Consider the following 6,781-nt stretch of genomic DNA (forward strand, 5'->3'; position numbering starts at 1 on the left):
CATGGAAATTTAAACAGGTTTTCCTTGCCCAGTTAGACCACCAGCCTGTATTTGGGTAGTCTACAGCCAAAGCAATTGAAAAGTCAAGACTAAAGTTTAAGTCATGTACTAATTAAGGAAAGCATCATTGGCCAGAGACAAGTGTGAGTGGGTAGGGGCAGATTTGCACCTGTGAAGTCATGAGACATGAGACAATTACCAACTGGGACTGTGGTAGGAAGTGCCATTCTTCACAAGCCAGTCTGAATCACCTAATACCAGGATCTAAAATTTAACAGCTGTAATTATATTTCTAATACAAATTCATTTGAAGCATGAAAAATACAATAGCATCAAATTGTCTGGCAAGTTAGAAGAAACCTCCCAGGGACATATTTTATAGCTCCAAGTTTTTAAAAAGTAATCAAAGGAATTTAAATCCACCTGAAATGTTGGAAAATAGAAGATGTTAAGTTTAAAAATCCCAGTTAGTGGAAAGATTACTGGAAAGCCACCACCGCTGATACAATAAACCAATCAGACCGAATAAATCCAGGTTTAATCTGAGCAAAGCATTCCTAGGTGTCCCCAGGGGAACAGAAAACCAGGAACCACAAGGTGAATTCGGAGGTGGGAGCTTTTAATGCCCTCCCAGGGTGGCATTGCCAATGGTGGGCTTTTTAGGGGCGGAGTCTGGACTGAAGTGACTCCATGGGAGGGCCTGCCCTTGGCACCCTGAGGGCGGGGTTTGGAACGAGCTACCAAACATTTCAATCTCTTTGTATAGATATAGAGGCCAGTATGGCTTCCACCTAAACAGTCTCCTTGGGTATAGGGGTCCATTTAAGTCTGGCTTATTAGAAGATGACTGACCTCCGCACAGGGAATTCTGCCAGCTAATGGCCTTAAACTCAGACTGCAATATAGCATGTCTTTGGGTCTTCAACTGCCAGGCTCCCTGCAGCTTTTAGACTTCCCAAGTTTCCAATCATATAATATAAATCTGTCTCTGTCTCTCCTAATACATATATCTATACATATAGTTCGTTCTATTCCAGTGTGTTAGAACACAGTCCAAGACTGGAGTCATGTGAGGAGAATTCTGAGTGCTTGTGAGAAAACTCTAAGAAAGCAAGGCAACTCTTGTGACCTCAGTTTCTTCAAAACATGGAATTGTTCTTGGGATGTGTTTTCGTGCTCCTCCAAGGTGTAGTAGATAGGAGTGAGTTTACCTCATATTACTACTCATTATTGCTTCATACTGTTATTCAATTAAATGTTTAAATTATCCTTTATATGCCCCTATGGAAAACATGAATTTGCCATGTACAGCTTGTGAATTGTATACAGCTTGTACTCATGAGATCGTTACTCATGCGATCTTTCTTAACCCACAAAGCATAAATTGCCTGATGCTCTAAATAAAGTTGAGACTTTAGTCCACCTCATTTATCAGCTTCATTCTCCTGGGTCCCACCTCGTCTAGAGCAGTCATACTGTAGAATCCTGATTAACACAATGGTGACTGGAATCTGAATAATTTTAGGGCATGGTGTGCCAGGGAGATTTCATTTCAATGATCTGCTTTAGAGATGTATCATAATACCCTGAATATCAAAACAGCAGTGGGGGAGGCTTGCTTAATGCTACTGTCTTACTCTATTTGTTGCTAGAGTGGAATATCGCCTTGTATGTAAACTGTAATTAATAGAAATTCATTTCTCAAAGTTCTAGAGGATATGTTCAAGATCAAGGTACTGCAGATTTGTTGTGCAGTCAGAGGTGTTCAGTACTTCAAGATGCTACCCCTTGATAAGTCCTCAACATGGAGGAAGGGATGGGAAAGGAGGCAAAACATTGTCATTACATGAAATAAGAGGTGGAAAGGAAAAAAAAAAGCATTAAGTGCCCTTTTGTAGGAGCTACAGTCAGTTTCCAAGGGTAGAGACCTGTTGGCTTAATCACCTTCTCAGGTGTCCAACTCTTAACATCATCACATTGAGGGTTAAGTTTCAGTGTGAATTTTAGAAGTAAAATATATCTTCAAACCATTGCACATAGGAGTAATTTTCATTTATCACTAAAATAAGGCATCTCTTGTGTCCCAGGAACTTTACCTACATCCCTGGAGTGCATTACTGGTCTACTTCAGGAAGAGTAAAAGAAGAAAAACTGGTTTTGGTGTGGTGCCATTGTTTTGATGTCACTGGTGATATGTCAGGTAGTTTCACCTCTTAGATAGCATGAAACAATCCAAATGCTTTAACTTCCACTAGGAAAGAGCGTGATGAAGCTGACAGTGGAGTCTGCAAAGAAAGTCTCTGATTTTCTCTTACCTCTTCCCCCACCCATCCCCATCCATCACTATTTACATGTACCAAAACCTGAGTTCCTTCCTAGAAGCTAATTTTTTCCAGGTCATCTGGTATAACTCATTGCTAAAAAGAAAATGGATTACCAATTAATCAATTATTTAATAGTTTGCAGACTTTCGATGAGTTACCATTATATTGATCCTTTCTTTTGTGTGTATGCAATGGTATTTGTAGAATTACAGTTTATTTATAGAGTAATCAGATATTTTGATCATCTACACTAGTACTACAAGTGAAAAGAGACACACTTTTTAATTACCACAGCAACCCTAATGTATAGACACCGAGTTATTAGGCACCTCTGCCTCTACTGGTGGCCTAGTTTCTCATAAGTGGCTCTATGAGTAAAAGGATTCTGTGCTGTTTTATATCTATATATCTGTCTTTTATTCATAATCAAAGACAAAAAATGCAGTACCAAAGCCTACCTATACAGCATACACTAAGGAGGAAGTAGTGGTATGCACAGGGTAAGCTGTTTTCCTGATCTAGGAGGTAGTCTTTAGTTAAATGGCTTCAAAAAGAGGGAAGCAACACTGTAACCCAGTTATGTCTGCACAGGGGAGGGCAGTGGGGGAACCCATCTTGAAGCAGTTGGCTTCTGTCCAAGCACCTGTCAAATGTCCAGCCCCAGGAAATTCATTTCTGCAAGGAGAGACCCCTATAGAAATTAAGTCAACAACAAGGTGTGTTTAAAGAAAAATAAAAGTTCCTTTGATTTCCTCAGAAATCAATGGTATATCATCCATCCAGAAGTAATGGGACCAGTGGAGGAGTGCTGGGAATCTTTGTAACCAGTGGAGAAACAGGGACACAATGGGGACTTTTTCCTTTTTTAATCTTTGCTCTCTTTCATAGACTAGGAGATTGTTTAACTTGCAAGCTGCCTTTTATACAATCTGCTTGGGAAAGCATTTTGTTTATAACCCGATACTGCGCCAGCTTCCATGAATTCCTTTCCATTTTTTTCTGAAAGTCCTGATATGAAATACTGGCTGTTCCCATCTCAATAGCCAATGTTCATTCCTCCATCCCCTGCTTTTTCCCAGCTTGCACTCTCACAACTACAAGAACAACAGATCAAACATCTGTTTATTTAATGATAATGAAATAAATCTATTATCCTGTGTTGGATGTTAGGACAAGTTTTTCAGCACTTTGTTAAAAATATGTTAAGTGAAAGTTTTGAAAGATTCTAGGAATTTTCAGCAATAAACCCAAGAGTTTAGGGTCATATAATTTTCATCAAAGAACAGAAATCTGCTTTTTTAATTTAGTTAGTTCTCAATGTTAGTCTGTCTCTTATTGATTAATATTGTCTTTGTGAGCTGTGTCTGTCAACCAAGCTGAGTAAATGCTTTTGTTCCTACAGCTAACATGTTAACCCATAGTTGTTTGTGTTTAGAGAAAACTTACTGGAAATGTATTTTAATAGTATCATAGCAGAGAAAATCTTGTGTGATTTTAAAATAATCTCTTTTTTTGGTAGAAAGGAGGCAAATAATCCATTTCCTTCTAATTGCATTAAAACACATTCCTCAGATGTCTGAAACTATTGAAATTATTTTTAGCATTAAAAATTATTGTGGGGGGCTGGAGCGATGGCTCAGGGGTTAACAGCACTGACTGTTCTTCCAGAGGTTCTGAGTTCAATTCCCAGCAACCACATGGTGGCTCACAAACATCTGTATGTAATGTGATCTGATGCCCTCTTCTGGCACGCACTGTATACATAATAAGTAAATAAATAAATAAATAAATATTTAAAAATTATTGTGGGAATTTCTTACATGATTTTACTGTATTTGCACATTTTTATTTCCAAATACCCCCATTGATGAACTCTTTTTATATAATTATTATTGTTAGACACACACACAAAAAAACCCTATTGAGTCCATTTAGTGATGCTTGTATATACATGGTTTTAGAGCTGAATATTTTGGATTGAAAAGTTGTTCTCTCTCTCTCTCTCTCTCTCTCTCTCTCTCTCTCTCTCTCTCTCTCTGTGTGTATGTGTGTGTGTGTGTGTATACTTTTATCCTTGCTTTCGTGCTCATGCTCACATCCATGAATGTGCATATAGAGTTCAAAGGTTAACAATGAGTGTCTTATTGCTCTCCATCTTATTTTATCATCTGGTCTTTTAAATTTAAATTTATTTTTAGTGTTTTTAATTGAAATAGAAACATATCATTTCTCACTCCCTCCCTTTCTTCCTTTCACCTGCTCCCAGTTACTCTCCATCAAACCCTCCCATACTTCCCTACTCTCAAGTTGACAGCCTCTTGAAAAAGTATTTTAAAAATTGTCAAAAAAGACTTTAATTTTTTAATTTTCCTGTGAAGATATCTTTAACTGACGATTTACCTGTTTATTTATTTCCTTGCTTGCTTGTTTGTTTATTTAAACTCATGATTACTAAGGGCAGGCCCAGGCCCTACAGCCCAGGGTGACCAGAAGGCACTCAAGTGCCCACCCCAACCCCATAGCCTAGGATGGCAGATGTAACTTTGTTGAACAAATATGAGATGGAGCAATGGGAAAGATTATGTGGTGGAAATGTTGGAGCGAAAGGGAAGTAGAGCAGTCCGTGCACTATAGGGAGATATGGGACTGGAGATGTGGCAATGGTGAGGAACCAGTGATATGAGGAGCCTGCACAGCCACCTGAGGCCGTGATAAGGTCAGGGCCTGGACTGCCACTGAGTGCCATATCTGGGTCCATGATCCTACCGCTGCCAGAGTCTGTATTGAGGTCCAAGGCCTGTGTTACCACCAAAGGCCATGGTCTGGGCTGCTGCCTGAAGCCATGTTGATGTTGGAGCATAGTGCTGAGATGGCCTCTCCCAGGCATAGCTGGAGAACTGGTCCCATGGCTGGTGTTGGGCAGGGGCATGGGAAAGCTACCCAGAGGATACTCCAGCTGAGCAACTCAGCTACCACCCAGACACAGGGCCTTGAGTTTGCCTACCCCAACATCTATCCCATTTATGACCTGCTGCAATGCATGAAGGGCCCAGCCCTACAGAATCATAGCTACAGGATCTCCATAATTCTAGGCAACAGCAGGATATCCCAGAAGAGTTTCAGTGAGGGCCCAGTATTGATGGAGTAGCAGAAGCCAGAGGCCTTGAACTAGACCAATGACTCATTGCCACAAACATTTGCAAGTAAAGCTGTTTGGGCAAAATGGTATATATTGCATGACACACCTGGCTCCCAATGCCACCATGATGAATGAATATGTGATGAAGAGGCGGTAAAGACAGAGGAACAGAGTGGTACAAGAGAAAGAAAGCTCCCATTGATAGAAGAACAAGTTGTTTTGGGGGGGGTCAGAGAAATGTTTTATTTATTTTTATTTTATTTTGGGGGAAGGTTACAGTGTGGTAGGTAGATACGGAAGAGCTGGGAAATGAGTGTGATTGGGGTGCATGCTGTAACATTCCCTAAGAGTCAATTAAAAAATCACGTTAAAAAATAAATAAACTCGGACTGGAGAGATGGCTCAGAGGTTAAGAGCACCGACTGCTCTTCCAGAGGTCCGGAGTTCAATTCCCAGCAACCACATGGTGGCTCACAACCATCCGTTATGAGATCTGGTGCCCTCTTCTGTTGTGCAGATATACATGGAAGCAGAATGTTGTATACATAATAAAGAAATAAAATCTTTTAAAAAATGAACTCATGATTTCCTTTTCCTTCTGGAGGATCACCTCACTTCTTTTTCCCAGGTCAACCAAGTTGAGGATGATGAATGTTAGTCACTGTGTTGGTTAGTTTTATGTTAACTTGACACAGACTAGAGTCATCTGAGAGGAGGAAACCTCAACTGAGAATGTCTCCATAAGATCCAGATGTAGGCAAGCTTGTAAGGCATTAATTAGTAATTGATGGGGGAAGGTCCAGCCATTGTAGGTGGCTGGTGGTCTTGGGTTCTATAGAAAGCAGCTGAGCAAGCCATTGGAAGTAAGCCAGTAGGCAGCACCCTTCATGGCCTCTGCAGCAGCTCCTGTCTCCAGGTTCCTGCCCTGCTTGATTTCCTACCCTCACAGCTTTCAAGAATGAAATGTGTGAGTGATATGTGAAGTGACATGGAAGCATGAAGGAAATAAACCATTTCCTCTCCAAATTGCTTTGGTCATGGTGTTTCTTCACAGTAAGAGTAGCTAAGACAGGTAGGTACCCTTAAGGGAAACCTCTTATCCTAAATACCTGCAAACTGTCCTTTAATTGTTTTTCTAGCTAAAAATGTATGATGAAAGCTGAGCATTGCTGGGTACTCTGCCTTCCACTCTACCCTTTCAACTGTGTACTCCCAATGATCGTGGGCTCAACATATCCAAAAATGCCATCTTTCGTTTAAAAACTATGACCTTGAATTGAGCATGCTTAGAAATGGATTCCATAACTGAGCATGCTCA

Source organism: Cricetulus griseus, chromosome 2, assembly GCF_003668045.3.
Source record: "Cricetulus griseus strain 17A/GY chromosome 2, alternate assembly CriGri-PICRH-1.0, whole genome shotgun sequence".
Taxonomy (NCBI): domain Eukaryota; kingdom Metazoa; phylum Chordata; class Mammalia; order Rodentia; family Cricetidae; genus Cricetulus; species Cricetulus griseus.